Source organism: Portunus trituberculatus, chromosome 35 (assembly GCF_017591435.1).
Source record: "Portunus trituberculatus isolate SZX2019 chromosome 35, ASM1759143v1, whole genome shotgun sequence".
Taxonomy (NCBI): domain Eukaryota; kingdom Metazoa; phylum Arthropoda; class Malacostraca; order Decapoda; family Portunidae; genus Portunus; species Portunus trituberculatus.
In genome coordinates this window covers 10,086,622-10,095,415 of record NC_059289.1, presented here as the reverse complement: position 1 = coordinate 10,095,415, position 8,794 = coordinate 10,086,622, and the positions used below count along the sequence as shown (strand labels likewise).

Here is an 8,794-nt window from a genome sequence, read left to right as displayed (position 1 = left end):
TCAGTAGTCCTTGTAAATTAAAGTACCAGGAGGAATGCTGACACAGCAATTTGAAAAGTAACTCACACTTCCATTCATTCCAACGCTCCTGTCTTTCCCTTGGTAAATATTCCAACAACACTTTTCCCTCGTGTAATCCTGACCTGGGAAACACGCATCGGCCCTGGAGACACGTGACGAGAAAAAGCAGCGGAGGAGAAGCAGGTTCGCGGTACAGGCGAGTGTTCTTTCTGGAGAGGGAAGTAAAAATCTTGACAAACAAAAGTCTTGGTCTGCACAGAGGACACAGCACACCTCGCACCTTGTGGAATATCCGGCACTGCAGCGTCCACAGCCAAGGCTCGAGGCGGCAGCGAATTTGCTCTGTATTTGCTCCATTACTTTACTTTATAATGTTATTCAATTTGTTTTGTCTTCTATTTTTTCTCATGCCCAACAACTTTTATATCAGTGGTAGTGGTGGTGATGGTGGTGGTGGTGGTAACGGTGGTGGTGGTGTTAATGGTGGTGGTGGTGATGGTCGTGGTAGTAGTTTTAGTTGTTGTTGTTTTTTTTGCTTTTTTAGTTATTTAGGTTAGTTGCTCAAGCTTGTAATTGTTATTGCTCTTTGTTGTTAGTTGTTTGAGCCGCATTTTCATTAAAGTTGCAATATGAGTTTCTGCTTACCATTCCAGTGAGGAAAGAGCAGAGATATCCACCGGAGTGTCATCGAACAACTGTACATATTAGTCTTACGTAATTCTGTCTGGTAGTTCGGAAAGATCACTTAATTTTTTTTTTCTCTTTCACTTTTTTTCATGAACAGTTCCGATGTAACTTTCCACACTCCGTCTTTCTTCATGACTCTCAACTTCACATTTATCAATTTTTTTCTCCTAAACTCCCACACCCTTAATTCCCTGTCCGGCTGCGCGATTTATTACTCCGCTCTCTCATTACTTCTTCCAACAACTTGCGGAACCCAACCTTCTTCTCGCTTTATTCTCATCTCAAGCGTGTTTCTCTCTGCACCACCACCCAGAACCGCCTACATTCCCTACACTGGTGGAAAACTCTCTTGCTCCGAAATTGCTTATACATTTTTGTATCTTTCATCAGTCCTCCTGTACAACTTTCTTTATTTCTTCATTTAGCTCCCTCTTTTTCCTCTCTCCTTCAGCCAACAACGTTTCCATCTTCCGCTGTATATAAATATTTTAAAGCAATTCTCGCTTCATTTTTTCTTGATTTATTTAACTTTTTTTTTGTTCATGCATTCTCCACGAGACTCAAGGTGGCAATATGTCCCTACGCCTTCATAGCATCATGATTTATTTCTAGCGGAAGCAGTTCAACTTTTATACCTTAGTTCTGTTATAAGCACAAAGCAAGTTGTGTTTGTCTCTCTGGTTGTCTGTTTTCTCCCATGCTTATATAGGTATGTTATCTATCTGATGAATTGTGTTGCAATGCACTTCTCTGTCTTTGCCTCTATCAATTTGTTTGTCTGCTTGCAGGCCTGTCTGTATAATTGTTTGCTCATTCCCTTGCCTGTTTGTCCCTGCCTTTCTGCTGGCCTGCCTGCCTGCCTGCCTATCTGCTTACATACAGTTAACACGCACAGCAGAATGTGTTGTGACCTTGACGAGAAAAGGCTTTGCTCCTGAACCTAATTAGGCTCCGGTCTTCTATCTCACCGTGGTGACAAATTAAGTAAGCACAGCGTTGGTTGTATTTACATATTAAGACATTATAGCTGCAGAGTTCACGTCAGCAGACTTGTCATGCTCGTCTCGGCACAGCGAGTGTTAGTGTTGGGCAAGTTGTGACACATTAAGAGAGACGAGACAGAAGGTTACTTCGGGCCTAACACGCTGCCTCTCTCGTGGACTTGACCCGTCCACTCTTTCCTCAGTTTTCCCACGATGAGTTACAAAGCGTGGTAGAGGAGGAATAAGATGGAGCCATAGGACTTTGTCAAATTAAAGATCCGCAGATAATTGTTAGGAGAAAGACAATGTTGTTTCACAGAGAAAAAAAAGAAATGTACATCGTAGTTTGGTAGAAGATTATCTTATAAACGGCAACTTTTAATTAATACAGGGCTTACCAGTGGGGAGGAAGCTTAAGAGGGGGAGTAAGACTAAAGAGTGGAGCGTGGGAGGCGGAGAGGCTTTGTGAGACTGGAGGCTGTGAGGGAAATGAACAACCCTGCAGATTAGAGAGAGAGAGAGAGAGAGAGAGAGAGAGAGAGAGAGAGAGAGAGAGAGAGAGAGAGAAAGCCTTTGTCACTGCTGCAGGGTAGGGAAGGTAACGTCGCCCTCCATACCCCCACATTAAAGAGCGCGGCAGTGAATTAGTGCGCAAATAATCTATCGAATAATTAGGTTCCCTTGTTAATTGGTTTTGTGTTGAGCGGCGGCCGGACTCTCATTGTTTTACAGAGCGACTGTAACAGAAGCGCGGCGCAAAATTTAATGCTTCGTTTCTTCAAATTACCTATTGATTCATGGTACAGAGAGAGAGAGAGAGAGAGAGAGAGAGAGAGAGAGAGAGAGAGAGAGAGAGAGAGAGAGAGAGAGAGAGAGAGAGAGAGAGAGAGAGAGAGAGAGAGAGAGAGAGAGAGAGAGAGAGAGAGAGAGAGAGAGAGAGAGAGATGCAAAATTCTATCTTGTTAAAATATACCAAACTAGATTTTACTCTGAATTACAAGGAACCTCGATTCTCCTCCAGTGACTGTTAGCCAATACTCGAACCCAAGGCACGAATGCAGTGAAGGGAGGAGTCACGTGTGTGTGTGTGTGTGTGTGTGTGTGTGTGATTTACTGTATGATCTACTGCAGTCTCTGACAAGACAGCCAGACGTTACCCTACGGAACGAGCTCAGAGCTCATTATTTCCGACCAGGCACACACCACACATCGGGACAATAAGGTCACAACTCCTCGATTTACATCCCGTACCTACTCACTGCTAGGTGAACAGGTGCTACACGTGAAAGGAGACACACCCAAATATCTCCACCTGGCCGGGGAATCGAACCCCGGTCCTCTGGCTTGTGAAGCCAGCGCTCTAACCACTGAGCTACCGGGCGTGTGTGTGTGTGTGTGTGTGTGTGTGTCAAAGGCTGTGTCAGGAGCCTCTCAGGTAATGTTAGGTGTGTCTCAGGCATTGCATGGGTATCTGAGGTGTGTTACAGGGTGTGTCAGGAGTATTTTAGGTACTTTAGGGTATTTTAGCGAAATGTCAAGATACCATGGAAAAATCAGGTGTATTTTGGCTTATTTCATGGATATTTTGGAATTAATATTATTGTTATTTTTTAGGTAATGATATTTCGAAGATACTTTAAGGCATTTCAGATTATTATAGAGTATTTATTTACCCATTTCATGGATATTTACGTGTATTTTTTAATGATTTTGTATATTTCTGTATGGTCGATGGATGCTTCACGATATTGTCAGTGTTTCTCGTGGTTTGAGAATGTTTCACGAGTGTTTCATCAACGGTACTTTTATGTATAGAGTCAGCCCACTTGTGTTTGTTAATTCCCTGAGTGATTACGCCCGATTCTGTCGACTTGTATTTGTAGATCCCCTAAGTAATTACACCCGATTCTGTCCTCTTGTATTTCTTGGTTCTTTCAGTGATTACGCCTGATTCTGTCCACTGTGTTTGTTGATTCCTTGAGTAATATCGCCTGATTCTGTCCGCTTGTTTTTTGTTGATTCCTTAAGTAATCAAGCCCAATTCTTTTCATTTCTCTTATTTATCGTTATTTTGTGGAATACAGAATTAACTTACATTTTCATTTTCCTGTATATATATTTACATTTTCTCTTGGTGTAAAGATTATGCTTCTGTACAGCCGTAATGAAATTCGTTAATAATTATTTCTGACTTTTATCCTTTTTATTCTTCTATTATACTTTCTTTTTATCCTCATCTATATATTTATCGCGTTCCCTCCACGTCCCCTCACTCCGGGCGTCACTTCCCGATAGGCGGCCAGCGTGTCGCCGCCCACCAGTGCCGCCACCACACAGTCTGCCCACTCACTCACTGTCCGTCACGAGGCAGCTGGAGTGTTCGCGCCCGTGTCCACCTGCTGCTGTCACTCTCAATGTTAAAACGCTTTTCGTGTACATTTTTACCTTCAGTATATTTTTATTCTTTCATTTCTTTTGTTTACTTTGTTATATTTTCTATTTATTTATCTATTTGCATTTTCTTTTTTACGAGAGATGCAGTTTGTTGACCTAGAGAGAGAGAGAGAGAGAGAGAGAGAGATAAGATGTTGAACTTAAATGGAAGCAATAGTTCACAGTTTTGTTTTATCATTCCCCTCCTGGCCCTTTCCAAACGCCTCCACCACTCGCTTCTCACTGTTCACCCTCGACTCTGCCCGTCCTCTAACCCACACAGCCTGCCGCCTTGCCTCCCCTTCCCTGTCTCTCTCTCTCTCTCTCTCTCTCTCTCTCTCTCTCTCTCTCTCTCTCTCTCTCTCTCTCTTGCCTCTCTCTAAAACTGTCCAACTCTTCTTCCTTATAATACACATTCTCCCCTCTCTTCACCCGCCCTCTCTCTCTCTCTCTCTCTCTCTCTCTCTCTCTCTCTCTCTCTCTCTCTCTCTCTCTCTCTCTCTCTCTCTGCTCATTGTTTTATGCATTAAGGAGTTCCTTTCACTCCCGTTCTCTCCATTACCTAACATTCTGCTCAGGTGAGTCAAGGGCTGGAAATGTGGTCTGGAATTGTACAGCGCTACTTCACCACTCCGCCAACACATCTGAATAATAATGAATGTGAATAGCTTACAGTAAAGTGGAACCATGCGTGCTTTGGTGTCAGAGGGGTCTCCAAGCGCACGGGATCGAATCCTGTCCACGGTCCGAGTGTAGGTTGGGCTTCCTCACTCGGGGCAACGGTTTCCTAGCGGGTGGGCTTTGAGATAGGAGGTACCCCAAAAGGTATTTCTTTTAGCCCATGAATTCCCGTGAAAAGCCCACATGGTATAAATAAAAAAAAAAAAAGTTCCCGTAGATTTTGAGAATTGTTGAAGGGATCGGAGCAGGAATGAGAAAATGCAGGCATATGTAAATAAGTATGTTTGTGACACGTGTTTAAAAATAGTGTATTATTCATCATTTAAGGTCATCTGGCTGTCATGCTTCACAATCTGTCTTTCATTTATGGAAAAAGCTCAGAGCGAGAAGTGAACAGAGGCTGGCAGGTTGCAAGGCCACCACTTCTGTGCTCTGCCCAGCGCCTCTTCACTGGCAGCGGGTGAACAGAAAGACTGAACGCAAGATAGTGTCAAACCTGGACGTGGCCGTGTGGCCTAATGGATAAGGCGTCGGACTTCGGATCCGAAGATTGCAGGTTCAAGTCCTGTCACGGTCGAGTAATTGACAAAATTTTTACGAAGTCAGCGTGCTCATCTCTGTCCTGAGAGGCTTCGGGTATTCACTCAAGAGAACAAGATCAACACGAGTTATGTCCATGTAGAAGGAAGCAAAAAATTGATAAGTATGACACAACCTGTCCGTTCCTTCCTTTGAACCCGTTTTCCTTGTGCAGTTTCCATCACCAGGGCTTGTTTTCCCTGAGCTGGTCTCCCACACCAGGACAGCCCTAAGAGAGAGAGAGAGAGAGAGAGAGAGAGAGAGATAAGATGTTGAACTTAAATGGAAGCAATAGTTCACAGTTTTGTTTTATCATTCCCCTCCTGGCCCTTTCCAAACGCCTCCACCACTCGCTTCTCACTGTTCACCCTCGACTCTGCCCGTCCTCTAACCCACACAGCCTGCCGCCTTGCCTCCCCTTCCCTGTCTCTCTCTCTCTCTCTCTCTCTCTCTCTCTCTCTCTCTCTCTCTTGCTCTCCTCTTGCCTCCCTCTAAAACTGTCAAACTCTTCTTCCTTATAATACACATTCTCCCTCTCTTCACCCGCCCTCTCTCTCTCTCTCTCTCTCTCTCTCTCTCTCTCTCTCTCTCTCTCTCTGCTCATTGTTTTATGCATTAAGGAGTTCCTTTCACTCCCGTTCCCTCCATTACCTAACATTCTGCTCAGGGGAGTCAAGGGCTGGAAATGTGGTCTGGAATTGTACAGCGCTACTTCACCACTCCGCCAACACATCTGAATACTAATGAATGTGAATAGCTTACAGTAAAGTGGAACCATGCGTGCTTTGGTGTCAGAGGGGTCTCCAAGCGCACGGGATCGAATCCTGTCCACGGTCCGAGTGTAGGTTGGGCTTCCTCACTCGGGGCAACGGTTTCCTAGCGGGTGGGCTTTGAGATAGGAGGTACCCCAAAAGGTATTTCTTTTAGCCCATAAATTCCCGTGAAAAGCCCACATGGTATAAATAAAAAAATAATAAAAAAGTTCCCGTAGTTTTTGAGAACTGTTGAAGGGATCGGAGCAGGAATGAGAAAATGCAGGCATATGTAAATAAGTATGTTTGTGACACGTGTTTAAAAATAGTGTATTATTCATCATTTAAGGTCATCTGGCTGTCATGCTTCACAATCCGTCTTTCATTTATGGAAAAAGCTCAGAGCGAGAAGTGAAAAGAGGCTGGCAGGTTGCAAGGCCACCACTTCTGTGCTCTGCCCAGCGCCTCTTCACTGGCAGCGGGTGAACAGAAAGACTGAACGCAAGATAGTGTCAAACCTGGACGTGGCCGTGTGGCCTAATGGATAAGGCGTCGGACTTCGGATCCGAAGATTGCAGGTTCAAGTCCTGTCACGGTCGAGTAATTGACAAAATTTTTACGAAGTCAGCGTGCTCATCTCTGTCCTGAGAGGCTTCGGGTATTCACTCAAGAGAACAAGATCAACACGAGTTATGTCCATGTAGAAGAAAGCAAAAAATTGATAAGTATGACACAACCTGTCCGTTTCTTCCTTTGAACCCGTTTTCCTTGTGCATTTTCCATCACCAGGGCTTGTTTTCCCTGAGCTGGTCTCCCACACCAGGACAGCCCGGATATTCCACTCATAGAGTTGAGAATGTCAGGCAATATTTTTCAAGATTACGTGAACGAAGTAAGTCAGTTACAGGAGTGTGTGCCTAACTAGCCATTTGGCGCCGCAGCAAGGAAGTCATCGGCGTCCTTTCCTGAAATTGATGAAACAATACTTCAATCCGGAATAGAATTACGAAATATACGCACACTTCTTAAAAATTATGAATTCTGAAGATCTCTCTCTCTCTCTCTCTCTCTCTCTCTCTCTCTCTCTCTCTCTCTCTCTCTCTCTCTCTCTCTCTCTCTCTCTCTCTCTCTCTCTCTCTCTCTCTCTCTCTCTCTCTCTCTCTCTCTCTCTCTCTCTCTCTCTCTCTCTCTCTCTCTCTCTCTCTCTCTCTCTCTCTCTCTCTCTCTCTCTCTCTCTCTCTGCCACCATGTCTTTGCAATAATCATTATAGAACAAAATGTCGTGCTAAAGTCGCCTTTCCCTTTCGTTGAGGATCCGTGAAGCCCGATCCGGGTACGCGCCTCCACTGCTTCCCTCATCACTCGCATCACTAATTAATCATTTTATCTTGCCCAGTAAGAATACACGGTGTAGCTTTTCTGGGTGCGGTCTCTGCATTTGCTGCAACCCACGCCGGAAAAGTCATCTGAGAAGATGAATGCATAGCATTCTTAGAGAGAGAGAGAGAGAGAGAGAGAGGTAATTACTTTTGTAATACGTGCGTCTATGTAGCGTACAGCGTGTACAAACAATATGCAGAGGAACTGACAAGATTACTCTGAATCTGCAATAAAGGATCGAAGCGTCTCCCACGGAGAAAGGTTTAAGCAGGACGGTCAGTGTGGGATCTGATGACTCGATAAGAAAAATCAGAAAAGAGTGCAGGTTTCCCATGCAAGGAACCTTCATAAGCTGATGACAGCAATGGCGATGGGTGGGAGGAGGGGAAGCAAGCGAAGAGCAGGTCGGAGATGCTGCAGGTCGGAGGAGGAAATTGAGGAGGATAAAAGGGAAGGGAAAAGAAGTGGAGAAAAAAAAAGAAAAGAAAACAGAATAAGTAAACAAAAATGAAATAATGTTCGACTGTTCATTCCAAAGATAAATGAATTAATGATTGCATACATTAATGAATAGATAAACTAATAATTAGATGTATGAATTAAATTCGTTCAATCATGTAATACTGTAGTAAGGTAAATATGTCATTGTGTACTACTACGAGTATTACACGTAAGACATTGATGCAAGTATTGCACAGGCAAGTTTCTTGTTGTATTGACCCAGTGGCAGCTCCTCCCTTAGTCTGTCTTGTAAAGGTCTGCCTCCCGCCGCTCCAGGACACTTTGGACATTGCATCCCTGAGGTTTGAGTTTCCTGACTCCTGGGATCGTGTGCTCGCCATGCTGTGTCTGTCAGGCTGCACCGCGAGGCAGGCATCCAGTGAACCTGCCCCAACAATGTGTATGTATTTTCAGTGGCGAACAATGAAGAGACATTTTTGTGTTCCAAAATTGCGGCAATCTGCAGCCAGATTTTTCTTGTTGAATTCTTTTAAAAATGTGTCTGTGGTGTAATGTCAACACCTCTGGTTGGTCTGTTTTCCCCACTGGCCCTTCATGCTGCGGTGACCTGAAAAACGTAAAGTGTACGGAGGACAAAGGAATGTACAGTGGTCACCAGCTGTTGGTTTTTCTTCCCCTTTAGTATGATTTGTTTTTCTCTCTTGTCCTTTTTAGCTTGTGGCAGTGCCCGCTCCATGCATGTTCGTCGCCCTCCCCTTAGCCATGTTGTGTTTGCACCTGTATACTGTACATTCAAGGAAAAGCGTGACTGTTGTG

The 8,794-nt window shown here is 44.3% G+C and overlaps 2 non-coding genes across 2 annotated transcripts; both read left to right on the top strand.

Moving 5' to 3' along the window:
- The first annotated feature begins 5,309 nt into the window (after positions 1-5,309).
- Positions 5,310-5,382, top strand: Trnar-ucg. Its single transcript has one exon. It is a non-coding gene; the product is annotated as a tRNA-Arg (tRNA).
- A 1,280-nt stretch (positions 5,383-6,662) lies between these two features.
- On the top strand, positions 6,663-6,735 carry Trnar-ucg. Its single transcript has one exon. It is a non-coding gene; the product is annotated as a tRNA-Arg (tRNA).
- Positions 6,736-8,794: the final 2,059 nt, after the last annotated feature.